General features: G+C 46.1%; 1 protein-coding gene and 1 long non-coding RNA gene across 2 annotated transcripts in view; both read left to right on the forward strand.

Annotated features, from left to right (window-relative positions):
- GALNT18 (polypeptide N-acetylgalactosaminyltransferase 18) overlaps positions 1 to 27,943 on the forward strand; it is a 548,225-nt gene that overhangs the window by 63,223 nt on the left and 457,059 nt on the right. The window lies entirely within an intron of this gene.
- Positions 10,578 to 14,599, forward strand: LOC309565860. The gene is made up of 2 exons (XR_014225840.1): positions 10,578 to 10,672; positions 14,278 to 14,599. It is a non-coding gene; the product is annotated as an uncharacterized lncRNA (long non-coding RNA).

Here is a 27,943-nt window from a genome sequence, read left to right on the forward strand (position 1 = left end):
TTGGCAATTCCGCCCGTAACACGCCGCAAACTGATCACACAAAACTGCTGGAAAAAAATCTTGGGAGCAGTGGCGGCTGGTGCTCCACGGGCCGGGGGGGGGGGTGTCAGACGGACCACACCATACCATACCATACCCCCCCCCCCCGCGATGACCACACCAGCTCCAGCCCGCACACCTAACCCCCCCCCCAGTCGCCGGCTAGCTCACCCTCGACAGGTGGTGGCGGTGGCGGCTCCCCCCTCAGTCTGCGGCGGCGGCGGCTTCCCCCTCAGTCTCCTCCCTCCTCCTTGGCCAATAGCATGGCCTCAGCTTTTGGCCGATCGGGAAACGGGTCTCAGGAAGAGAATCATATTCATTCACTATTGTCACACAACTGGGTGGGCTCGGGGCGCAGTGCTCTGCGCCCCGAGCCCACCCTTTTTTGAAGCCTAATAGAGCCTCTGGCTCTAATCATGTGCTTCCTCAAAAAAAAAAAAAAATCCCCATTAAAATCCATGCGTCCGGCGCCCTGCATGTAGATTAGGGGGCCAGACGCATGGAAGGGGGGGGGGGGGCGGCGCCTCTGCGCCCCCAATGGATGGGCTGCCACTGCTTGGGAGTCAATTTGCCGCCTTTCTTTAAGTGCCGCCTGGGTCCAATGGATGGCCTATGAATCCCATTGAGTGAAATGCGATCAGACAAATTATTTTATTGATGGGAGCGTCTCTTCAAGTAAAACGTATTAAGATTCAGATCCATAAATGATTAATGCCTTCTGTAGGCTTGATCTCCCCGGGATATCACGCGGTGGTGCCACTTCTTCTATTGAACGTTAATAATACATGGCTGTCTCCGCTCTCGCCCTCAGGACGTGGAGGTTGCTTGTAGATCTCTCCAAAAAAAAAATACATTGGTTGTTCGTAGACGCACTTATGACGGGACGTGCATGCCCGCTGGAATTCACCGCCATCGTTAATTAAAGGAAACCATCCTGCCAATAGTTCAAGCTGACAAATAATACAATGTGATAGGTATAGAATTCAGTCCTCCGAAATTCCCGCTATGCAAGATAATGAGTTGGCAGGGAGCCGTTGTCAAAAATATACACCGAGATGGAAAAAAAAAAGCGGGGTTCAGACGTCTCTGTAGACCAGGCGCTTCATGTGAAAGAACCGCCTACTAATTGTCTAGAGGGCCCGGGAAAAAAAAGACCCTCACCTGTAGAGCAAGGAAGACGTGTGATAAAATAATTGTGCTCCCGGCGTATCGTTTTGCTAGATACATTTTAAGGGCTCATTTCCATTTGTATGGCGCGTCGGCATGTGATAGGTCGCGCTTTAACATGTGCTGTGTTAAGGAGGCTCTTTTAAATGGGTTGGCAATGCACCAAAACGTTCTGAAAAGTAGAAGCTCCACAAATTTCGGAATGCAGCTTGCTAGTTACGTTGCGTAGAGTTGCAGCACTCTACAATGTAAGCTCTTCCTTTAGTGGGGTGGGCTGCCATTACTAATAAACGGCTCCTCTCCTGGACTGAAATGGCTTACTCTGAGTTCACTGCACACTGTGAGCTTCTCACAATGTGCATTAGAAGATGCAGCCAGTCAGATAGAACCCATCTCATTTCCTGGCTGGAGGACTTCCAAAAACATTTAACTCTGCCCCACGCCAACCTTCCCAGCCTGACTGTCCCTGGCCAGCCACTTTTATTCACTGGATTTCAGTCCTTTCTTTCAGGGGTGCTCAGCATTACCTAGTATGGGGGTCTCCAAACTTTATAAACAAAGGACCCGTTTTACTGTCCCTCAGACTTTTTAGGACAGGATTGTGGCCAGCGGTGGTAGTTGTCCTGGCGTCAGTGGGAATAATCAATGCATCTTTCTTATTAGAAGGGGGGAATAATGCCCCATCATTGGTGTCAGTGGGAGGAATAGTGCCCCATCATTGGTGTCAGTGGGAGGAATAGTGCCCCATCATTGGTGTTAGTGGGAGGAATAGTTCCCCATCATTGGTGTCAGTGGGAGGAATAGTGCCCCATCATTGGTGTCAGTGGGAGGAATAGTTCCCCATCATTGGTGTCAGTGGGAGGAATAGTGCCCCATCATTGGTGTTAGTGAGAGGAATAGTTCCCCATCATTGGTGTCAGTGGGAGGAATAGTGCCCCATCATTGGTGTCAGTGGGAGGAATAGTGCCCCATCCTTGGTGTCAGTGGGAGGAATAGTGCCCCATCATTGGTGTCAGTGGGAGGAATAGTACCTCATCATTGGTGTCAGTGGGAGGAATAGTACCTCATCATTGGTGTCAGTGGGAGGAATAGTACCCCATCATTGGTGTCAGTGGGAGGAATAGTACCCCATCATTGGTGTCAGTGGGAGGAATAGTACCCCATCATTGGTGTCAGTGGGAGGAATAGTACCCCATCATTGGTGTCAGTGTGAGAAATAGTACCCCATCATTGGTGTCAGTGGGAGGAATACTGTCTTGTATAACTGGAAGGGAAAGTGCCCCAAGGGCCGGATAAAGGCAAGCAAACAGCTGCACCTGGCCCCCCCCCCTCAAGACCCCTGATAAATTTAGCCTACCTAGAAACGCCCGCTCCCCTAAACCGATATCACGTCATTTGGATATTTGCATAACTCCTCCCATGAGCCAGCCCACTGCTTGCATCAGGATCGAGGGCTGTTGAAAGTACTACAGACAGTGCTGCTGTGTTTTCAGGAAGTACAGATCTCTGTCGGCCCCTCCCACCAGCCATGATCTGCCTGCATTGCATAGAGAAGCACAGAAGCCCAGAAGATGACTTTTATGTCTACATATAATGAATGTAATGAAAGCAAACAGGTTTTATTAAAAAATATCATTAGCATGTTAAGAGCAACCACGGAGAGCTTTACATTAAAATGGCTTTAAGAGGACCTCCCATGACAGAAATACAGGAGCTATGACAGTTGGCTCGCCATTCAAGGTGCAAGCCTCACACCTCCCATCACACCTCAGCTACTTTGTGAGTCGCTGACCCAAAACACGCACACAGCCAGCCAAGCGCCTGGAGGCGCGTTCCCGGAAATCTGGGTTAAATTTGGATTTTGTTGCGCCCCCGTGCTCCTCGTTCCGCAGTGCAATCAAAGCGGCAGATCAGCAGATAAAGTTCAGGGCTGGATGACGACCTCATAAGACTCTGAAGTCTACCGGGTTCTCATTAACTCCCCCACATATGTTCCAAGAGTTTCATGTCTGCGCAGACATATGGCGTGCGCAAGACGAGGCCTGGCCCCCCAGCGCTGGCCGTGCCTCCAGCTGACAAAAGAGAGCAAGTGCTTAATTAGATTTCTGCCTTTAATTAATAATGAGCTTTCCTAGTCAAGAACATTTGCTTGCTTAAGGAGATTATTTGGGGTGGTTAATTGAGAAGCCCGCATGCGCTTCATACATCATAGGAATGTTTTGCACTGGATTTTTTTTTTTTTAAATAAAAATAAATTGGAAGTTGCGGCCATGTTAAATGCCTCGCTTACTAAAAAAAAATAAAAAAAATAAAAATTTGGGTTAGAAGCCTTAGTTTATTCAGCATGAAAATGACCATTCTAAAATGTAACCATTTGACCTCTAGATTTCTGCCTTTAATTAATAATGAGCTTTCCTAGTCAAGAACATTTGCTTGCTTAAGAAGATTATTTGGGGTGGTTACAGGGCTGTATTTTGGCATAGGCCAACAAGGCCCAGGCCTAGGGCAGCACTTTGCAGGGGGGCAGCAAAAAATCCACCCCCTCCACCTTAAACTCTATTGGCCACTGGTTGCTAGAGCTGCCTCTCTCACCCCCCTCTCTCTCTCTCTCTCTCACTCACCCCCCCCTCTCTCTCTATCTCTCTCTCGCTGTCTCTCCCCCTCTCTCTCTCTCCCCCCTCCTCTCTGACCTCCCTCTCTCTCTCACCCCTCTCTCTTTAGCTATCATCCTCCTCTCTCTCTTTCATCCCCCTCTATCTCTCTCTTTCTCATCCCCCCTCTCATCCACCTCTCTCATCTCCCCTCTCTCTCGCCTTCTCTCTCATCCCCCCCTCTCTCATCTCCCCTCTCATCCCCCCCTCTCTCTCATCCCCCCCTCTCTCTCATCCCCCTCTCTCTCATCCCCCACTCTCTCATCCCCCACTAGCTCCCCCTCTCTCTCTTATCCCCCCCTCTTTCTCATCCTCTCTCTCTCTCATCCTCTCTCTCTCCCTCTCTCTCTCATCCCCCTCTATCTCTCTCTTTGATCCCCCCTCTCTCTCTTTCATCCCCCCTCTCTTTCATCCCCCCTCTCTCTCCCTCCCTCACCCACCCCCCTCTCTCTCCCTCCCTCATCCACCCCCCTATCTTTCTCCCTCACCCACCCCCTCTCTCACCCCCCCCCCCCCTCTCATGAGATCTCAGAGGTTCATGCTGGGACTTCTAGTCCTTCAATTTTGGCGGGAATCACATCCCTTAAAAAAGGAGTGGGGAAAATGTACATGGGGGGGGGGGGGGGTTGGGCACTTAATTATAGTCTTGCTTAGGGCAGCACAAATCCCAAATACACCACTGGGTGGTTAATTGAGAAGTCTGCATGCACTTTATACATCATAGGAATGTTTTGCACTGGATTTTTTCTTTTAATTTTTTTTTTTTTTAAATAAAAACAAATTGGAAGTTGCGGCCATGTTAAATGCCTCGCTTACTACATAAAAAAGAATAAAAAATAAAAAAAAAAGCGAATTAGAAGAATTAGTCTATTCAGCATGAAAATTACCATTCTAAAATGTAACCACTTGACGTCCGAAAGATTTACCCCCCCCCCTCTCCCCCCTCCTTCATGAACAGGCCATTTTTTGCAATACGGAACTGCAATTTTTTAGCTGACAATTGAGTCACTGTAACCAAATAACATTTTTGTCTTTTTTTTTCTCACAAATAGAGCTTTCTTTTGATCAACTCTGCTTCTTTTTCTTTTTGCACTATAAACAAAAAAATAAAAGGAAGGATAGTTTTTCATTTCTGCTATAAAACGTATCCAATATAATTAAAAAATCGAATGTTTTTTTTTTTTTTTTTTTAATTTAGGCCAATGTGTCTGCTGTACCATGCACTTGCATGAAAAAGTCTCTTGTTCTCTTTGTATTGCTTCCTTTGTGTGAAATCCCTGCCAGTCCTTCTGCTTTCCTATTAAAAACGGACCACACTAGGCTTGAGAACTGGAATAGGCATTAATGACTGGAATAATACCACTGGACTGGCGTAAGGCCAATTTAGTGCCTATATTTGAAAAAGGATCAGTCTTTACCAAGTAACTACAGACCTGTTAGTTTAATTTCTATAGTTGGGCATCGGACAGCTCCGTCTCTGCACAGAGAGCGGAGACGGACCTGTCATCCGCCTGCTCATATGATCGATCCCTGCTGAGCAAAACTGTGTCCGCCGGTTGGAAAGCACGCGTGAAAGGACCCTTAGGCCCCTTTCACACTGTCCGCTCCGTAGGCGGACTCCATTTATCCCAGCGGGGGATCCATCTGCCAATCCCCCGCTGAGCAGACGGATGACAGCTGTGTCTTCGCGCTGTGTTCAGAGACACAGCTGTCAGTTCCCCATACATTTCTATGGGGGAATCGGATGGGAACGGACCGTCTGTCTGTTCTCATCCGATCCCATCCGCTGGACGGATGGAAAATTGGGTTTCCATCCTTTCAGATTTGACGGATTGGATTGGATCGGATGTCAGTGGACATGTCTCCCCTGACATCCGATGCCCCATAGGAATGCATGGGGGGACCATTCTGATCCGCCAAAAAAACTGACAGGCGGATCTGAACGGTCCGCCTGTGTGAAAGGGGCCTAACTGTAACAATGACACTGGCAGGGAAGGGGTTAACACCAGGGGCAATCAAAGGGTTAAATGTGAGCCTAGGGGGTGCTTTCTAACTGTTTGGGGGATGGGCTCACTGGGTGAACACTGAGATCTGTGTTCCTAAATAGGAGGAACACAGGATCCCTGTGTTCATCACTGACAGAACATCACTAACTGTCTCCATGGGGAGCGATTGCAGGTGCCTGGTGGACATTGCGGCTGATTAGCTCCCCTCTAGCCAATCGGCGCATGCGAAGCTGCTACACGAAGTGACGTACATGTACATTGTTTCGCGTAACAGAGTTGACCAGGCGCTGTATAACTACGGCGGCTGGTCGGCAAGTGGTTAAACACTGGACCATTGCATGATGGAATATATAAATGGAATATTTATTATTAATTGGTTACAATGTATCACTATTGTCCGCAGTATTTATGTGGATCTCCTGTGTGTCAGATCCTCTGGCTGCATACTCTTTGCCGTGAAAAAAAAAATAAAATAAATCAAAGTTTCAAATATCTGGATCGCTAGGAATTTTTAGTGGAACTTAATGTGGCCTGCTTCCGCTTTCTGCGCCCCCCCCCCCTGCGGACTCCGAGCCCCGAACAACCCAGACGCATGTGCGCAAGGTTTAAATGAAGACATAAAATAATACATTGTGGTAGAAAGCCGGCGCGGTGGCGGAATCACTTGCTCAGGGCAGGAGTATTTAACCTGCTAATTATCTCTGTGATTGACTATCTACCTCCTGAATTATTGTACGGATTTGACAGAGATTTGGTGGTGCGAGCCAACAGCGAGGCGAGGCGGGGGCGAGGACGGCTCATTGAAATGCACGCAATAATAGCAATGCAAATGCCTCATCGCAGATTAGTGAAATGTAATATATTATAAACAAATTAAGGTCCTGTTCGATTTTTAGATTTCCTTAATGCACTGCGGAGGGGAGGATGTCGGAGGCTCGCTCCTGGCAAGTGAGATGAATGGACTTTGATTTTATTTACAAGCACTTAAATTGGTATTTTTTTTTTTTTTATAAGACAACACTTGACCTATGACCCTTGTCTGCATCCGTCCTCCAATCTGTCTTTAGATGGAGTATTTGGGGAAAGTGGAAAAATAATGCTGGACCCAGAAAGGTTATCTTACTGGTATTTCTATTTTATCTTAAGGTATTGATGATGATGATTTAAGTTGGGGATCTCCAAACTACGGCTCTCCAGCGTTACTACACCTCCCATGAGGATTTTTAAAACTCAGACATTCGAAGAAATGACTAGGCATGATGGGAATTGTAGTTCCTGAACAACTGGAGGGCCGTAGTTTGGAGACCCCTGATGTAGGCTAAGGGTGCTCAACCTCTGGCCCTCCAGCTGTTGCAGAACTACAAATCACATGAGGCATTGCAAGGTTGACAGTTACATGTAGTTCCGTCATTGCTGACAAAACACGTAGGGAGGAGTTGAAGACAGGTGACGTCATCACACATCGGAGACGGCGGCCATCTTGCTGGTTGGTTGTGTGGCTTAAAGACTGACATGAGATTTTTATAATGATTTTTTATTGGAGTTTACTGGGAGCTGGGGCAGGCTTTATCAGAGTTGTTGATTGAACTGACCCTCACACACATATGACCTTCTATGAGAGGGTCCCAGGCTGATAAGAGGCAGTGCTATTTGATCACAGTGGTGATCTCTTCATCTCTCTGGAGCATATAAAGTGCAACAGTGTTAAATTAAAATTAGTAAATCGCACGCGAAAAAATATATATAAATTATTGTTGCTCAAATATAAATAACCTTGGTAAAAATGATCAATTTTTAGTGAATATAAAGTGCATCAGTGTTGAATAAGATTATAATAAATAAATCATATGACAATGATAAATTCAGAATAAAACAGTGACTTGAGTGCTCAAGTGTAATTAGGCATAATGTCCTTGGTGAAAGTGATTATCCAAAGTTCATACAAAAGTGCTCGTGCTCAGACTTGATAGATATAATCTCCGCTGTTTCTTATCCCAAGTGGGTAATTAGTTGGGTCACTTACCAAATGAAGTGGGTACTGAATGCCATACGTCACCAGAACCAATCGAGCTTTATAAGCCCCCTGGGCTAGATGGATCTCCTCAAGATGTTATCCCATGGGCTGGCAACGGCCCCTCAGGCTCCCGTAGTATGCGCTCCAATTTAATGTGGGGGAGAAAGAATGCTCCAGATAGTGTAGTAATTATAGTTAAGGCAGTTTATTTAATCTATTTTAGGGTTTTCAGCATTTAAAAACTTGCAGACAGTAACATTGGTGGTCAGCGGTGCGGGCTGCACGTCCTCTCGGAACTAGCTTCTGGCTTCCGGCTTCCGCTCCACCAACGTAACGTAACGTATCTACGCTATGCGTTCCAAGCTGACGCGTTTCGTCACTTCCGTTGACGTCTTCAGAGCTCTTTTTACCAAGGTTATTTATATTGTAGCAACAATAATCTATATATATTTTTTCGCGTGCGATTTACTAATTTTAATTTAACACTGTTGCACTTTATATTCACCAGAATTGATGACTTATATTTATTATTAGTGTTCACAGCAAGAGCTGTATTTGGTCTGTTAGACCAATTGCCTAAAACCACCTCATTATTTCCTACAGCAGCTGCCATCTCACATATTTATTTATTTATTTAATTATAATCATTTAAATAGATTGCACATTATACCACATTCACCCTTTTCTAGTGGCGCGTGGAAATATACTAAGTATATTTTTCTCCATCTCTCTGGAGCACCTGTTCCTTGTAGCTGCACTATTGAGCCTTTTTGAACACTTCCTCTTGGATTCATAAGGACTTATACTTTTTATAAACAAGATTTTTCTAGATTTTTTTTTTTTTTTTAATTTATAACTAGATTTGAGAATCTAGTCCCACTTTTAGCGCTACACTGACAGTGTCTAATTCTCTAAATATTGCATAAGTATAAGAATTAAAAAAAAAAATGAATTGGGGGACTGGAACGCCGCTTTAAAGTGTTACTAAACCCAAAACAGTAAAATCAGACTGTATATGCAGTAAAGCATGCTTGTTATACTCACTTGTCTCGATAAGACAAAGCATATGGAGTCAGGGTGCACATGCTCAGTTTGGTGTTAATTGTTAGAAAGGTTTTTTGTTTGTTTTTTTTCTTCTTGTGACAGTGCATGTGATCAGCACAGGGCCAATCAGCACTGTCCAGGCAGACGGTCAGGGGAGAATGAAAACCCCTCCTACCAGCTTTACTAAGAACTGATACAAGTCACAAGACTGCTATATACTGCTGATGAGAAAAGGTATTTTGCAGTTTATATTTACTAAAATAATTGCATTTCCATGTTCTGTGTACTGTGGGAGAGCAGAAATAGTGACCGCAGGCTCCTGGGGAGAGCAGATATAGTGACTGCAAGCTCCTGGGTTCAGTAACACTTTAAGGATGCTGGAGATTTGAAAATCCTACCTGCACATTCCGGTGGTTAAGGTGATGGTGTTCCCACTTGGAATCTACAAAAAATTTAACCTCTTGTGTACTAACACCTGTCCCAAGGACGTTCAGATTTGAACGCAGTGGCGGCTAGTGAATGAAAACTTTTGGGGGGCGGCAAAACAGCAAAACCCCCCCCCCCCCCGGCTGCATGGCCGGCCGGCAATCAAATCTACCACCCCCTCCCGGGATGGACAGCCAGCATCCTTACCTGCTCCTTCCCCGAGCATCTGTGAGTCTCCTCCGGCCGTACATCTCCTCCGGCCGTACGTCTCCTCCTTCTTCCTGGCCAATGGCCAGTAAAATCACTTTTTTTCTTTTCAGCCAATCAGGAAAGGGGTCTCACGACCTGCTTCCTGATTGACTGGGAAGCAAATCAGTGTGATAATAGAGAATATTCATTCACTATTGTTATACAACTGGGTGGGCTCAGGGTGCAGTGCTCTGCACCCCAAGCCCACCCTATTTGAAGCCTATTAGAGCCTCTGGCTCTAATCACATGCTTTAAAAAATGTAAAAAATCCCCTATTGGAATCAATGCGCCTGGCACCCTGCCAGGGGCAGACTGGCAACTTTCAGCCCAGGGGGCAAGTACAAACCAGAGGCCCATGGTGCAGAGACTCAGCCCCACTCTCCCTCTTCCTGTGCTCCTCCTGACCCCCATTCCAGGCTGAAGCCCTGCTCCAGGTACTCTCTACTCATCGGTTGAATCCGGGTTCCCAACCTGGCCAGCAGGGAACGATTGGGGGAGCTGGGGGAGCTCAGTTGGGGCTGGCCAGGGGAGGAGAGTCTCAAGTGGGGCATGGAACTGACCTCTGCTCAGACACAGTTTACACCATCCATACTGGGGAGGGAGGCCTGCACTCTGTTCTTGTCTTCACCCTACACTCAGTAGGTCAATGGTGGAGACCTTTTACTTCTCTTCACCAGAAATCCTTTAGGCATGTCTGTGCAGCTTTTTTACAGGACATTAGAGTGGCCCAGGGGGCAATTGCCCCCCTGCCCAATGGCCCAGTCCTCCCCTGCACCCTGCATATGGATTAGGGGGCCGGACGCAATGGATGGGGGGCGGCGCCCCTTCGCCCCAATGGATGGGCCGCCACTGTTAGAACAAAGCTTGAGAGCCAATCAGTTTCTTCTACAGCAGGAAAATGAGCAGAGGTATGATGACTCATCGGTGGGTTTTTGCTCTTCCATCGTCCAATCAGCAGGGTTGGGTGTAGGTGGTGCACCATGATGCTGCAGTGGAAGTTTAGGATTTGGCTGTGCTGACCGGCAAGACGCCTGAATTGCAAAGCTGACTGCACAGAATTACAAATCCATTGGCAGGTAAAGCACCTTCCATGTGTGTATTTGATCGGTGTACTCAGCTTCCTCTGCTGGAACTCAGCTTTAGGTAAATTGCTGCTGTGCTTGATTATCTTAGTTTGGCTGAGCGCCAGCTGAGACTGGAAACATTCCATTTAAATTACATTGTTTCTTCTCTTGGAAGTACGTTCATTTGTATCGCTGTTACACTAGAGATCCTCTTGCACCCGTGTGATCACCATCCCCGCCATAAATGAGAACAGAAAGTTTCCAGTGAGAATTACAACTAAAATGACTCATCCGTAACATTTCCTATCACCCATGGTTGTATAATCCTTCACTGACCCCAGGAAATCCCAGGCGAGGGATGGGACAGATATTATTATGGGAAAGCATTGTTCCTAATTCTCATGTCTTCATTATTGTTTTGTCCTTTAGTTATTTTTTAATACCGATTGAGTGTATTATCTCCATTGCTTGTTGTAATGTATGGCATCAATTGCTTTAACCACTTTAAGACCAGGCCTTTTTCTGACATTTGTCATTTACAAGCAAAAATCTGTGTTTTTCTTTCGTTCATTGATGGACACAGCTCCTGATCTTCTTAACCATTGGGATATTTTGCCCCGACAGGAGTAAGACACTAGGCAGAAAAAAAAGTCTGGCTATGCCTATGGGCAGTCTCAGGGGGTATACTCCCTCTCTCTGATATAGGTACTCTGTTTTTTTTCTGCCTAGTCAGGAGTAAGGACCTAGTTCCTTGCTGGAATCTCTGGTCCTGGCAATTTTTTTTTCTTTTTAGATAGATTTTTTTTCCTCCTGTTTTTTTTCCTTTGAGATCTACAATCAACTGCCGGACTGGGCGACATGATGGATAATCTAGATCCAGTGGTCACCGCAGTCATGCCAGTGAGCCCACATTGACCTCAGGTCCGCGCTAGGTCGGACATGACATAGCCCCACCGGATGGGGGCTGGCCTGCGAGTTAAACTCCTTGCGAGGTTGCATATGACCGGGTCTTGGCCCGAGTCTCAGCGTTCCTCCTGACCGACAGCCCCCCATTTCGATGGAAAGGGGTTCTGTCTGGAGCGGTGCCCGCCTGGTTCCTGGTAGGGTGAGTAGCTATCCCCCCCTCTCCCCCTGGAGGGTTTTGGGGTGGACGTGGGCCCAACCATCTGTCCCCCCATCCTACCCCCCCTTCACTTATGCTGGGGCTGTGTGGGTGGTCTGGTCCACCTCCTGGGGTAGGCTGGGCCTGTCCTTGAGGCCTAGGGATTCCTCCTGGGTCCCTGGGAGCCTTGTGGTGCCAAGCAGGCCACAATTTTGTTGTAGCCTTGTGCTGCAATGCGCGGTGGCCATGTTTGTGTAGTCCGGTGGTCATTTTGCGGTGGTCTGCCAAAGAAAACAGTGGCGGCCATGTCTGTTACATAGTTACATAGTTAGTGAGGTCGAAAAAAGACAACAGTCCATCCAGTTCAACCATAATGTGTGTGTGCGCAAGGTCTGTGGAGCGCAAGTTCTGTGGAGCCTTCTGGGCGGCGTTTTTGGCAGTGGGAGCCTCTCCTCATCCCCTGGTGCTGACTCCTAAATCCTTTCGTTTCCTGATCACCATTCATGCAGTGCAGATTCTCCTGCTTTCTGCGGGGTGGTGAGTCTGGTGGGGTCCTCTCCCTCTCTGCTGAGGATCGATTGGTGCTCTGTGACCAGGTGGTGCTGCCAGAGCAATGGAGGTTGTCCTTTAGCAATATTTTACACTTTTTTTTTGTGGGGTCCCCGTGGTGACTCATGGAGTCTTTGGAGCACATCTCCCCACCTGATCCCCTCTCTGGGGCTGCGGGGCCCTGGGGGTCCCATCCACCCATCAATGCACTGACGGCAGTCCTGAAGTCCCTTTGTGTCCCGGGTGGAGGTGGCTTTTGGGCGACTGGCTGGCATAAAGCACCCCCCTCCTTCCCCTGCCTCATCTGTCTCATCAGATCCTGAATCTGATACGCCCACCGCAAACGTGGGTCACCCTGCTGGGTCTGTGACCACGCACCCATAATCCTCAGATAGTGAGGAGGATTCCTCCAATTCTGCAACTGAGCACGAAAAGGCGCTGGTGGACGCACTGATTGTATCTGTGCTTTAGACTTAAAGATGGAGGACGCAGCTGCAATGGAGGCGCAGGTTCCCTTTAGCACTCACAAGCCATCCAGAGCGGCAAAAGTGTTCCCTTTCCACCTCCTATTTTGACAGAATTGTCACAAAAGAGTGAGGACGACCAAAGCGTCCCCTTGGGGTCCCTAAGCGAGTTGCTAGGTGATACCCCTATGAGGAGTTCCTTCTTAAGAAGTGGACTGTTCCAGCGGTGGTGGACTCTCCGGTTTCCAGATTAAACAAGCCAACCATGATTCTGGTTCAAGAGTCCTCGGCCTTTCAGGACCCAGCTGACAGTAAGGCGGAGGCTGTGGCCTGCAATATGTATACCCTGGCTGGTTCAGGACTGAGGCCAATTTTCACCGTTGCCCTGGTGTCGCAGACTGACCGAATGGGCTAAGCTTTTGCGCCATGACCTGGAGGGGTAGCAGCCGCCTCCCTGCCTTTGCTGAGCTGGCGGACCAGCTGGTCCAGGGGCTGCATTTTATCATCTGTGATGCCTCTTTGGGTGCGGCTCCCCTAGTGGCTCGGCTCTCTGTTTCGGCAGTGGTCCTTCGGCGTGTCCACGGACCAGACTTCTAATAGGGCCTGACTGATATTCCCTTTCAAGGAGATCACCTGTTTGGTCCTATCTTGATGATATCAGTCTCAATGGGGGGAGAGTACCTTTCTTCCACAGGCTACTAAGGGCAAGGACCCTCGTCGTAGACGGGGGCCCTCCTTCTTGGTTCATAAGAAGTTTTATCGTCCCTCAGGGTCGATAGTAGTAATGATTTATTGAGTGCTGTGTCCATAAAATCCCTTTCTCTGAGTTCATTGACAGACACAGCACTCACCCCTCTATGGAGTTCTGATACTTCTAATACTGCTTGCTTCTAAACTGATTACCTAGAGCAGAGAGGGGGGTTGTATACTAAGCTGAGGACGGCCCATGGGCGTAGCCAGGTGTTTTTTGTTCTACCTATTCCTACTCCTGGAGGAGGCAATATACCCAGCAGTTATGATTTATGGAGTGCTATGTCTGTCGATTAACTCAGAAAAATGTATTTTACGGTAAGTACAAAAATCCAATTTTTTTGCCAGAAAAAAAAATCTAAGAAAACTAAACATACCAACCAAGACAACATCCCTAACATTTAGACATTATTAGAGTGTAAGCTCCTGTAGTGCAAAGGGCTGATGCGACTAGCTCAGTGTTCTTTGTACAGCACTGCGGAATATGGTGGTGCAATGTGCCAGCGCTATGCAAAAATATAGATGACACAGCAATCCCTGGGGCTTCTAACAGAACAAGCCATGCAGTCAATCAGCCCAACTAAATCTAATAATTTATATTACGCTGTCTTGTTTTTCCTATTTAATGCATTAACTGAAATCATTAAGACAGATGTAATTTATTTCATGATCGATCTTCCGTAGTTCGGGGTTGGGTCCAATCATGACCGTGCTGCCAATTAAGTAAAATCTTTAATGGCTTCTGATTTCAGATGGAGAGGGAATGGAACACATCAATAAACAGCAAAAACATTCATAACAAAGTTTCCTCTAGGAATAATGAAGACCAGGCATGTTTATGGCAGCAAAAAGAGCCGTGGCGATATGCAAACTGCAATAACTAATGGCAACAGATTTGATCAATTCTGAGATTTATTGCTTTTGCTTTATTAATCAACCTCGGTGAGCTTAATGGCTATAGAAAGCCACAAGCAGTCATTTTAAATAAAGTGAAAGCAAAATGCAATAGCTAAAAGCAACCATTGATATGTTGGTCTTTGCCAATTGTGCTGTAGTAAATTGAATTCTAATTGGTGGCTGTGGGTTATTTTTATTTATTATTTTTATCATGTTAATTCTATGCAATCACATGATCACAATGTAAAAAATAAACCTATGAATGGGTTTCATTTATAACAGCTGTGCTTAGTTTTGTGATGTTGTGATTGGCCCACAGCTATCACATGGTATCTAGACCAATGACATCACCCTGTATCAAGTGATAGATGTGGGCCAATCACAGCATCACAATAGTAATCACAGCTGATATGAATGAAGCTTGTTCATGACAGTTCAAAACAACAGTAATCATCACTATAACAGCAATCAGAGTTTAAAAAGAAAAGAAAAATCCCCCCCCCCCCCCCCGAGTAGTACATTCTGATCTACTCTGATGACCGTATGTAAAAAAAGAAAAAAATTGAAGGTTTGTAAAATTTGATTTTTTTTTTTTAATGTAACATACTGTCATTGGTGTCCCCAGTCATTGCCACAGTAGTCATATGATGACTCTGTACTGCATTGGTGACAGTACATAAAAAAAATAAATAAATAAATAAATAAAAAAAAAAAATGTAAGAAACGAATTTTATTTCTTTTCCAAAAAAAATAAAAAAAAAAAATATAACTTAATAAAACTTGCCATGCCACTTACTAAATACCTCAGACTGTCTACTGTCCAAAAATGGTCATATGAGGGGCATTTGTACTGTCCTGGCATTCTAGAGCCTCAAGAAATGATATTGGATGTCAGTACATCAGGATTGATTCATTTTCAAATATATATCCAATAATTTGTAGACACTATAACCTTCACACAAACCAATTATTATACACTTATTGGGATTTTATTTTTTACCAAGGACATGCATCAGAATACATTTTGGCCTTAATCTATGGGGAAGTTTGATTTTATTGGATATGTTTTTATAATAGAATGTAGAAAATAGTTTTTCTTTTTTTTTTTCAAAATGTTTAGTATTTTTTTTAATCTATATATATTAATAAAAAAAACCTAGTGGTGATCAAATACCACCAAAAGAAAGCTTTATTTATGTGAAAGAAATTATATAAATTTAATTTGTGTACAGTATTGCTTGACCACGCAATTACCAGTTAAAAATAGCACTGTGCTTTGGACACGGGCAATGACAAGTCTCAACACGGTCGCTAAAATGCTGAAATGTATCATGATGTTTCTTGGACCCCTGCGCGGGCGACTGTGACTTGCTGAGACTTCTGTTTGTTTCTGTTGCTTTTGTGTTGTGTATTGTACACCTAACTGTCGGTTCACACTAGGGCGACACGACTTCGGGCGAGTTATGCCCTCACCCGTGCACCGCGACTTTGGCGCAGCTTGCAACGACTTCACATAATGGAAGTCAATGCAAGTCACTCCGATGTCGCCCCGAAGTAGTGCAGGAACCTTTTTCTAAGTCGGAGCGACTTGAGTTTCTCCTATTAGAACGGTTCCAATTGCACAGCATGGTCCGCTACTTGTCAGGCGACCAAGACCCGCCACTAATATGCAAATAAAAAGTTATTTAAAAAAAAAAATATATATATATATATATATATATGTATATATGTGTGTGTGTGTATGTGTGTGTGTGTGTGTATGTATATATATATATATATATATATATATAGTACAGTGCTGAATAGCAAAAAAATGCGCTGGTCCCGAAGGGGGTAAAAGAGGTCGAGTGGTTTAAGGACTCACAAAGGTTCTTACCCTCCCTGGGCCATATAAAACTGAAAAAGATCATTTGGCAGAAGTTGAGTTTTCATCATACCCCCATGTTCCAGCCTCGGAGTAGTCTACGGAATGCATTGACAACTGCAACCTAATGGCAGAATGCAGCCCCAATCCAGAGGCAGTCTGAAAGCCGAGCGAAGCCAGCAATGCAAAGATTGTACATTCTTAATTCAAGGTAAATTTTGCTGACTTCAGCAGGCTTGCAGAATTTCCCGGGCACCATTACCAGATCACTGGCTGACTTTACGTGTTGCCTGGGGTTGCTTGTTAAAGCACACTTGTCATTGAGAAAAACTCCAACTGACATAATTGCCTACCACTGGCAACCATGAGGCATCTGAAGGTACTATTGTATACATCGTGACATACACAATGTTTGTCTAGCATTGGAGGCTCCGCAATCATAATTTTTTTTTCCCCCACTGGATAGTTTGTTGTAATAGCTTCACTGTCCCCTTATTAGAAGCTTTATCTTTGATGCCTTGTCAGGTTCTGATCTTGTAAGGTGTCAGCGGTAATTAGAGCCAGAGAGCTAGCAGGCCCCAGAAACAATCCATTGGCAGGAACTCCGAAATGGCTTGTCAGCACATAAATCCGAACGCGGGACAGACGTGGACTAAAACTGTCAGCCTGTGACAGAGTCACGCCATCATCATTACATGTGACGCTGGATTACATGTGACATTTGTCTCAGAGCACAAGCGAGATGTGTGTGACTGTAATGCTGATTCTGATGGAAACAATTGTGAGCCTCTGAGGTTTATCTTTCATTCTTGAGCTTCACAAGTATCTAAATACCCCAAAGCTACTTGTTTAGGAGGAAGTGTGTAATAGTACTATATGGCCAACAGTTGGTGGACCATCACACACCTATGAGCTTGGTGAAGATCTTGGCCATGGCCATTAATATTGAGTTAAACAAAAGAGAAAACAGGTGCCTCTGAGTTAAGACTGCGACTAATATTGAGTTGACCAAGCCTTTGCAACTATAACAGCCTTCACGGTTTTCTCAATATTTTGGAGTGTGTCCATGAAAATTTGTACCCATTCCAGTTTATCCCAAAAGTGTTCAGTAGATTTGGGACAGGTTTCTGTACAGGACACTGAAGTTCCTCCACACTAAACTGGTCAAACCATGTCATTATTGAGATATTGGATGGGGAGACCTAACTTTTTCAAATTCATCCCAAAAGTGTTCATTAGGGTTGAGGTCAGGTGTCTGTGCTGGAAACTGAAGTTCCTCCTAACCAAATTGGTCAAATTATGTGACCCCTTGACGACGTCAGCCTATGATGAAACGCGTCGGGAGGAGCCTACGGCGACGCTAGCCACCACAAGGAGACGCTGCGGCCATTTTGTTGGCGGTATACGGACGCGGATGGGGAACTTCCATTCTGCTATACTGATTCAACCATGTAAGCAGTTTTATTTATTTGTGTGACAATAAACAGTCTGTACATATTACGCTATGAGGATACTCCTGCTTTGTTTTACTGGGGCACACTTGGAGAGAATCGTTCCTGTCATTTTGGAGGAGTGCTGATCTGATTTTACAAGTGAATGCTGGACATGGTCTTTGTAATGAGGGTCCATGTCATCTGGTAAGAGGCAGTGTGTCTTTCAGCTTGGTGGTGGTCTTGGATCTTTCAACCCTTACACATATGTTTGTGGAGTTGACATTATCACCTTGTGGACTCCCTGTTTATGGACTCGCATTTTTTGATTAGCGCTACACCTTTGCTATATAAATTATGTCTTTATATAGATGCTAGATAAGAAGACTTTGTTCCAATTCATCCCAAAGGTACTCGGTACGGTTAAGATCAGGTGCCTGTGCCAGCTACTGAAGTTCCTCCACACCGAAGTGGTTAAATCATGGAGATGCTGGATGGGGAGACCTTGCTTGTTCCAATTCACTTGTCACATTCCAGAGGTACTCAGTAGGGTTGAGATCAGGTTTCTGTGCAGGACACTGAAGTTCCTCCACACCAAAATGGTTAAACTATGTCTTTAGGGAGATGCTGGATAAGAAAACCTGGCTTGTTCCAGTTCATCCCAAGGGTGCTCAGTAGTGTTGCGGTCCGGTCTCTGTGTTGACCACTTGGGTTCCTCCACACCAACGCATCAAACCATGTCTTTATGGAGCTGACGTTGTACACAGGAGCACAGTCACACTGGAACAGAAATGGGTTTTTCCCAAACTGTTCTCACAAGGTTGTAAGAGCTTAGTAGTCTTTGTATGTTCTCCTATTAATAGTGGAAACATCTGAGCTCCGTGATTTGGAAGGGTATCCACCAGTTTTGGCTCTTTAGAGTAGATGGACTGAAAAAGGCCCAGCCAACCAAAAAATTATCTCCAAGTTGCATTAGACAAAGCTAGAAAACACTCATGGTCCAATTTGTTACAGAGGTCAACAAAGGCTTGTTTTTACCCTTTTACTGCTTCCGATGTACCTCATATGTCGGAAAGCAGGGGTGGGTTTTACACACTCCCGGCTGCTACAGCAGCCAGGGATGCGTGTAGATTTCCCAAACTGACTGCTGGCTTTCAAACGGAAGTGGTTTGGTGGCTGTACGTCATATGTCGGAAGCAGGGGTGGGTTTTACACACTCCCGGCTGTTACAGCAGCCAGGATGCATGTAGATTTCACAAACCGACTGCTGGCTTTCAAACGGAAGTGGTTTGGTGGCTGTACGTCATATGTCGGAAGCAGGGGTGGGTTTTACACACTCCCGGATGCTACAGCAGCCAGGGATCCATGTAGATTTCTCAAACCGACTGTTGGCTTTCAAACAAAAGCTGCTTGGTGGCTGTACAGCCACCAAATTGGTTCCACATACTGCCAGAATGTGTGCTCTACCCTGACCATATTTCCTGAACTCTACTATCCCACCTGCTGACACAGCAGGTATCGCCATTTAGAGAGGAGCGAGACTAACGAACATCCATTTGGTGATCTCCGCTAGCTAGCACTTGAGCAGATAGGGGTGGGTGTCGGGAGATTGGACATTCAGATGCCTTCAGGCTTGAACACCCATCCCCAACCGCAGCTAACCACTTTATGGGTCGCTTACTCCTAACCGGTTATGATTAAGCGACCCATAGAGTCGTGAAATGCGTTAACCGTGTCCATGTCTGTTCGATGCACTGTTGTTTTCAACGAATGGGAATAAACACTTCAAGTTTATCTACCTCTGAGTGCGGTCACACTTTCTCTTTGGATATCTGATCACTGGACAGTGGATCCGACCAGCACCTGGGTGCCATTGCCTCGCCTGAACGGCTTTTTATGTGTTGTTTGCAGCTAACCACTTGGTGTGCAGCTTCATGTGCATAGAGATGACTGATATCAGCCTGTCAATACCTTGTACTATCCATCCATCAATTCTTGTTGCTGGAATCTGGTGTATGCGGTTGAATGTCCATGTAAAGAAGGCCTATAACAGCCACTACATCTAAGGCAGGGGTGGGGAACCTAAGGCCCGCGGGCCGTATGCGGCCCCCGAAGCCATCTGATCCGGCCCTGCCATTGGGCTGCCTCCAGAGGGGAAGAGGAGGGGTAATGCCTCCTGATTACACACAGAGCGGGTTCCTCTGCTTACCCGGCGCGGCTGCTGTCATACAAAGTCACGCCTCCTACCTATGATAGACAGCACAGTGGTGACGCCTAGCACAGGAGTCGGTCCAGGAGGCATGACTTTGTATGATAGCGCCCGCGCCAGGTAAGTAGAAGAACCCTGCTCTGTGTGTAATCAGTAGGCGCTCTAATCCCCATGCGCTCTGCATTGATTGGGGGCACTAATCACTCTGCATTGATGGGGGCACTAATCACTCTGCATTGATTGGGGGCACTAATCACTCTGCATTGACTGGGGGCACTAATCACTCTGCATTGATGGGGGCACTAATCACTCTGCATTGATTGGGGGCACTAATCACTCTGCGTTGAGGGGGGCACTCATCCCTCTGCATTGATGGGGCCACTCATCCCTCTGCAATAAGGGGGGCACTAATAACTTTGCATTTATGGGGGCACTAATCACTCTGCATTTTGAGAGGGGAGACCTGGAAAACCAGTTGCCAGTAGCAACATCATCAATACCAGCTAACATCACACCCCTCACCAAAGGGAAGCAGTTGCAGCCATCACATTAGGGGTGAGTTAATTAAATGTTTGACCAAATATAACAGGCACATTTTTAAGTTGATAATTTTGTACGGCCCCCGAATGATTTTAAAAATACCCAAATGGCCCTCGGCAGAAAAAAGGTTCCCCACCCCTGATCTAAGGACTGGTATTTTGCTACATCTTACGTTTTTGTTCATTCACTTAATACAATGTATCTGATTGAACTACATGAGTGATTGGCAGTGAGATGCACTGTATTACTATGCACACTGGGGTTGCAAAATAATATTTAGAACCCTAGAATGATGACATGCTGAAATTTTGGGGTCACAAACAGAGATGCGTTCCATAAATGACACCTGTACGTTATAGATTTTTGATTAATTACTTTTAAAGAGTAACTCCACTTTTGTTGAGAAAAAAAAAAAACATTCCCCTCTGGGTGATCTCTGTACATTACAAGGATTTATAGGTAAAATATACTGGGTAAAGTATATCTCCCACACCAATTGATAAACCTATAAACTACAATTAGCCAAATAAATAAATAATTACGTGTTTTTTTGCACAACTACATGCACTTTATTCATTTTGTAATAATTTTTAATACTTTAGGATTGTCTTATCATTTAACATCTATACTCTAGGATTGTCTTATGAAGCGCTATAGCGCTATAGGTAATCCTCTACAAAGGTTACTTTATACACAATTAAAAGGATTTTAACAAACTTTGTTGCAGATTCCTACATTTTGTTATTCTGAAGAATATAATATTCCTCTGTGCTGAGTGGGTCTAATGGGAGTGGTTTCATAATTATCTATCAGCTGTGGCAGCTGCAGGGCTCTAATGAGGAAAGCTGCTGGGCCTGCATCCCTTTAGACGTGTTCCTATTGGGAGGATCTCACCAAAAATGACATTTTTGTTGCAGGGGATGCCAGAAATCTGACTTGTATCTTAGTGCAGACTTCTGGGAAAATTGGTGAGCCAATCACACAAGCAGGAAATTATGTTTCTGGGGGTGTGGTCAGTATACATTCTGTGTACAGAACAGCTCCAGGCGGTCATATTGCATTTTCAGAAAATGACAACAGCTGCAGATTGAAAAGGAAAGGTCATTTTTAATCACATTCAATTACAATATGATTTGTGTCACAATTGTATACGCTATATTGTTTTTTTTCTTTATTTGCTCTTTTTTTACCCATGAAAGTGGAGTTACCCTTTAAATTATTTTTCCTGCATGTGCACCGGGTACAACTTAGCAGCAAAGACCATTCTGCAAATTCCAGTCCCATCGCTTTTTTTTCCTTTTTTTTTACAGTTAGTGGAAAGCCCCTTTGTCATTGCGGGGGGTTTCCTATCGCTTATCTCAGTGTATTTCTAAAATCTTCCCATGTATAAAGCTCTCCAGCACACTGATGTCCCCCATCCAGCTCCAGCAACTCCACACCTGCCCTGCGTGAATCGGGGACGCCGTCTGCCAGCAGCTTGTGTGAGCATGTCCTCCCAGGGAAAGAATCTGGAAAATGTGAGGCTGCCACTGGAATATGTGACCGTGCTCCGCTGGCTGAATGGGCCTTTCAGACTCTGCCCGTGTGGATTTTATAAAGTGACAATTACGCAGTTCCTTTAGCAGCAAGTGCCAGTCCTCAGCATTATGTAACCTGCGGTTTTATAGGTGCGTGTCACAGCCACATTGTCGCTGAAACACGAGACTTAGGCCCCTACCGAAATGTGCATCAACTTCCAGGCGATTGCTGGCTACGCAGAGGCATGCAAAAAGAAGTAAATCATTGGATGTGTTCAGAGCCGCAGAATCTATTGTCTCTGCCTTGCCTCGTTGGGGTCCTGGGGTTAGTTCTAGTTAGGTATGCTGCTAAAGCAGACTGCAGTTTGTACAGTTCAGTGATCTCTATGTACAAATCTGTGACCTGCTTGCCTGACCCAAATCAGAGTTCGGTCTCCCCATTATTTTATTTTTCAACAGTGTATCTAAAGCCAAAACAGACAGCAGGAAAATCCTTACAGGGGTTCTAACTAGTGATCAACCAATATCGTTTTTTTATTGCCCATACCGATATTTTGGCCATCGCATATCAGTATTGGCCGATATTTTCGTACATTAAAAAAAAAAAAATGTATCTGTGGGAGCTGTGGGAGGGACCCATCAGACACCACCCAGTACAGGCAGCCTGCAGCAAACTACAGGAGGGGCGGAGACAAGAACAGTCACCCTGCAAAAGGAAAGAGCAGAACTGTGGGAGGGACCCAGAAGGCTCCACCCACTGCAGGCTACCTGCAGAAAACTACAAGAGGGGGGCGGAGACCAGACCAGTCACTCTGCACAAGGAGTGAGCAGAGATGTGGGAGGGACCCAGCAAACTCCACCCAATGCAGGCTACCTTCAGAAAACTACAAGAGGGGGTGGAGACAAGACCAGTCACTCTGCACAAGGAGAGCACAGAACTGTGGGAGGGACCCAGCAGGCACCACCCACTACAGGCTGTCAGCAGAAAACTACAGGAGGGGAGGCGACAAGACCAGTCACTCTGCACAAGGAGAGAGCAGAGCTGTGGAAGGGACTCAGCAGGCTCCACCCAATGCAGGCTACCTTCAGAAAACTACAAGAGGGGGGTGGAGGCAAGACCAGTCACTCTGCACAAGGAGAGCGCAGAACTGTGGGAGGGACCCAGCAGGCACCACCCACTACAGGCTGTCAGCAGAAAACTATAGGAGGGGAGGAGACAAGACCAGTCACTCTGCACAAGGAGAGAGCAGAGCTGTGGAATGGACTCAGCAGGCTCCACCCACTACAGGCTTCCTGCAGGAAACTACAGGAGGGGGCGGAGACAAGACCAGTCACCCTGCACAAGGAGAGAGCAGCAGCAGTGATCGGTCTTTATTACAGGAAGGAAAAGTCTCACACTGGATTACTGCACAGATCTGGAAGAAATACAGAAAGCGCATTGAGATTTAAGAAGAATACACATCAGGAATGTCTTGTGTTATTTATATTATTATAGGTATTGTTATTTAGTGCTTCTTTGTGGCTATAAAAGAATACATTTCATTTTTTTGTGCCCGGTTTTAAGCTCCAATTTCTTATACTTTCTTGGAACGGTTATCTGCACCTTCTGTATACGGACGTTTGATTTATGTTGAGTTCCTCTTGAGATGGCATGGCTGTGGGGTATAATGCAAAGTAATATAAATAAGCTTTGAAGTTCTAAACTTTGACAGCTTCTAGATACAATGGAAGACATGGTGTGTTTATGGAAAATGCTCTCCATAGCACTCAGGCGTGTTTACAAGGAGTCGGGAGAGAGCTGGCAGCCAGGGTTATGTGAGGTATGCAGAGAAGTCTCAGATCCTGTGCTGGAAAGGAGCGCAGAGATTCCTCTTCCTCGACTCCTCGCCACACCCTATGGAGTGCCATTATAATGCTCTAATTTTAACTGCAGGCCACTGAGTGGGGAAAGGTCAGGTGGCGATAAACTTTAAAACCTTAATTACTTTGTAGCGCTTCCTGAAGTGTAAATGTGTCCCAGAAGGTTGTTGCGGCCAAGAAAGAAGTCTTACAGCGCTATAAAATGATTTACAAGTGAACTTTGCCTCTGAAATGTTGTAGCAGAGCTAGTAACTCTGAGGCCTATTCTGAAGAGTCAAATAAATCATTTCATCACTGATTGCCACATTGTATGATCCAATTTTCATTAATGTCTTTATGGCTCATATAGTGCTTTATGACACTATAGCTATATAGTGATTTATGGCTTTGTTCCTTATAGCAGATAAAAAACTCTGAGCTGCATAACCATGAGTCCAAATATCCAGTCTTTATCAGGTATGTCAGGGGTAGAATCCGATAAGCTTCCTTTCACAAGATGCAGTTCCTCCAGAGAGAGAGAGGAAATCTCTGAATCGAGACATAAAAAAAAAAAAAAAAAAACAGAGGAGGGTGCCACCTAAGTGCAGCATTAGAACATTTATAGTATGATAAAAAAACAAATTGGCAACTCACATGAAGTAAGTTTGTGGAGGCATGTACAGAATAAGAAATCAGGACTTCTTCGGGAAACTGGTAGCAGAGGTATCCAGTCCAGGGATTGTGCAGCACTGCTGCTGCTCGGGCAAAGGAAGCTCAGAGCACTTCTTGTTAGGAAAGAGACTCCAGAAGAACCCAATGGATGATGTCAGGTGCCAGGAGGCATTTTGGGGATGTAGCATCTCCTTACAACCAGGAAGGGCTTCCTATGCCTACTCGGCCGGGTTGAGAAGAGATGCCATATCCCCCAGGACTCCCCCTGGCATCTGACATCATCCATTGGGTTCCTCTGAAGTCTCATTCCTAACAGGAAGTGCTCTGAGCTTCCTACGCCTACTTGGCCGGGTTGGGAGGAGACGCCATGTCCCCAGGATGCCCTCCGGCATTTGACATTATCCATTGGGCTCCTCTGGAGTCTCTTTCCCAACAGGAAGTGCTCTGATCTTTCTATTGGCCCTTTTCCACTGCAAGTACCTGCTCGGCTCTACTCGGCCCTGCTTGGCCCGGTTTGATTTTCCTCTGCTGGTACCGCATGGTACGGTGTTGGAACGGTTCGGTACGGTACGGTATGGTTTGCTTTTCCACTAAAGTAGTACTAAAGTTAAGTGGGTGGGATAACAACGATTCTCTGACCAATCAGTGGCTAGTAGTGACTGCATGCAAAGGATTGTGGGATATGGTACCAGGTATGGTGCCTCTTGGAACCACAGGTGGTACTGTTTTTGAGAGCCGTACCGTTCGGTTCCATGCAGTGGAAAAGCGCCGCCGTACCGAACCGTTCCTACACCGTACCATGCGGTACCAGCAGTGGAAAAGCACAAAAGCGAGCCAAACCCTTCGGTTCCATGCAGTGGAAAAGCGCCATATGCCTACCCAGTTGGGCCAGGAGGAGACGCCATGTCCCCAGGACGCCCTCCGGCATCTGACATCATCCATTGGGCTCCTCTGGAGTCTCTTTCCCAACAGGAAGTGCTCTGAGCTTTCTATGCCTACCCAGTCGGGCCGGGAGGAGACGCCATGTCCCCAGGAAGTCCCCTGGCATCTGACAACATACATTGGGCTTCTCTGGAGTCTCTTTCCCAACAGGAAGTGCTCTGAGCTTTCTATGCTTACCCAGCCGGGCCGGGAGGAGACGCCATGTCCCCAGGACGCCCACTGGCTTCTGACATTGATTGGGTTCCTCTGGGGTTTCTTTCCTAATGGAAAGTGCTCTGAGCTTCCTATGCCTACCTAGCCCGGTCAGGAGGAGACGCCATGTCCCCAGGATGCCCCCTGGCATCGGACATCATCCATTGGGTTCCTCTTGAGTCTCTTTCTGAACAGGAAGCGTTCTGGGCTTCCTATGCCTACCCGGCCAGTTTGGGGGGAGACACCATGCCTCCAGGGCACCCCCTGGCATCTAACATCATCCATTGGGTTCCTCTCAAGTCTTTCTGAACAGGAAGTGCTCTGAGCTTCCTATGCCTACCCAGCCAGGTCGGGGGGAGACACCATGCCTCCAGGGCGCGCTCCGCTGTGTGTATTTTTATGTGTCATTTGTATACAGCCGGTATAGAAAAATGATTGCCATTCAGGAGGAGAAAACATTGATTTGCCTCTTGTTATTTATAGTTTTTATTAATCACAGACTCTGTTTATATTGCAAGTGTTCCTATTGGGAAGATAATTGACCCCTCACTATTTATAGCTTTAATGCAGCCAGGCTGGATATATAATAATAAACATGGGGCTCTTTAAATGTTTTTCCTGCAGTGCTAAGTGATACAGCCAGTGCCGGGACAAGGCCATCTAGAACCCAGGGGGAACATGCCAAAGTGCCCCCCCCCAAGATCTATTAGACCCCGTTTACACTGGGGCAACCTGTCAGGCGACCTGGTCGCCTGACAGGTCGCCTGCCATAGAGAAGCTGTGGACCCGTTCTAATAGGAGCGACACAAGTCGCTCCGACTTAGAAAAAGGGTCCGGAGCATCTTTGGGGCGACCTGGAGCGACCTGCATTGACTTCAATGTTATGAAGTCCGTGCCGGCCGCTCCGAGGTCGCGGTGCGAGCTGCGCGCCATGACCTGTGAGGTCGCCCCGGCATGTCGGATCGCCCCAGTGTGAACGGGGTCTTAGTATTGTGAGTCAGCAAAAATCCCCCCACAGTAACACTTAGCACTAATCTGCATGCTTTCCCCCCTAAGCATAAATCCCCCCTCCTCCCAGTACAAATCCACCCCCACTTCTGAAATCCCCCTTCCTAGCACAAATATTTGCCCCTCCCCCTTGTAAAAATCACTCCTCCTACCCCTAAAATTTCCCCTCCCAGCACAAAATCCCCCCTCCTAGCATGAATCTTCTTCCCTCCATCCCCCCTCCCAACAAAAATCCCCCTAAATCACCACTCTTAGCATCCCCAGCCAAATCTTCTAGCACAAATCGACTTCCCCCCCCCCCTATTCTCCTTGTGGTGCCCCTCCGCTTCACATGATACCACAGCGTCCAGGGCAGCCGTCCCTCCTGCCCACCCCTTGTCCAGGCCCTTGATACAGCCAGCAAGGGTTAAATTACCCTGTGCACAAAGGACAACTGAACTGCTGTTCTCTGACAGCAACATTCCGGCTCTCAAGCGCCCCCCCTGCAGTCAACAGTACTACTCAGGGTGCAAGGATGCTGTTTATGAGAGCAGTGTTCTGGTTTGGGAATGTGTTCTTCACCAAATGATACAGGGGAGGTTTAGGACCTGGCTACACTGTCATTCAGGGGTACTCAGATAACTCAGCAAAGCAATACTTTTCATTTCCAGGCGAAACTTTGTTGCAGTGCTGCCAGTTTCTCATCTTTAAAGCTCTCAGTCTCTTATACTCTGAGCTTTTTCTTTCCCAAAGTCACAGAAAGGGACATGTAATTGTAAGTGCTTGTGATAAGACTTTACTGCAGCTTAGCTTAATCTGCAGATCTAACAAAGTAATGTACAAATTTCAGACATGGCCGCTATAAATGTTCCAGCACGCCTTATGAGAAGGAAAAAAAAAAAACTTGGCGATGATGTGTTTCCTCTTCTATAATCTTTAGTATCTTGTGCATGACAGAGCGGTCATAAAGCGTGACGGAGCGCAAGAGTTCACATGCAGAGCGCTGCCGAAAAGCCGCATTTTATAGCAAGATTTTTTTATTAGCTATTAAATAAAATGTCGAGATCCGTCTCTTGTTTTGGACGGCGACCAAAGCGGCTGGGAGACAGATTGCTGCGGTTATTGCTCGGGCGGCTTAAAGTGGCTCCTGCATTGCACCTTGCGTTACACTACCGCTAATGGCAGCCATGGTGGGCGCAGCATGGACGTTGTTGCATTGTTGTGTGGTTTCTATCAGAAAAAATATCTGCGCTTACATAAAATAATAGCAGCAACAATAAGTGAGATAAACTATATAAACTATATAAATAAAAAAAAAGTTGCGCTGAA

This window comes from Pelophylax lessonae, assembly GCF_965119305.1.
Source record: "Pelophylax lessonae genome assembly, chromosome: 10".
NCBI classification, from domain to species: Eukaryota; Metazoa; Chordata; class Amphibia; order Anura; family Ranidae; genus Pelophylax; species Pelophylax lessonae.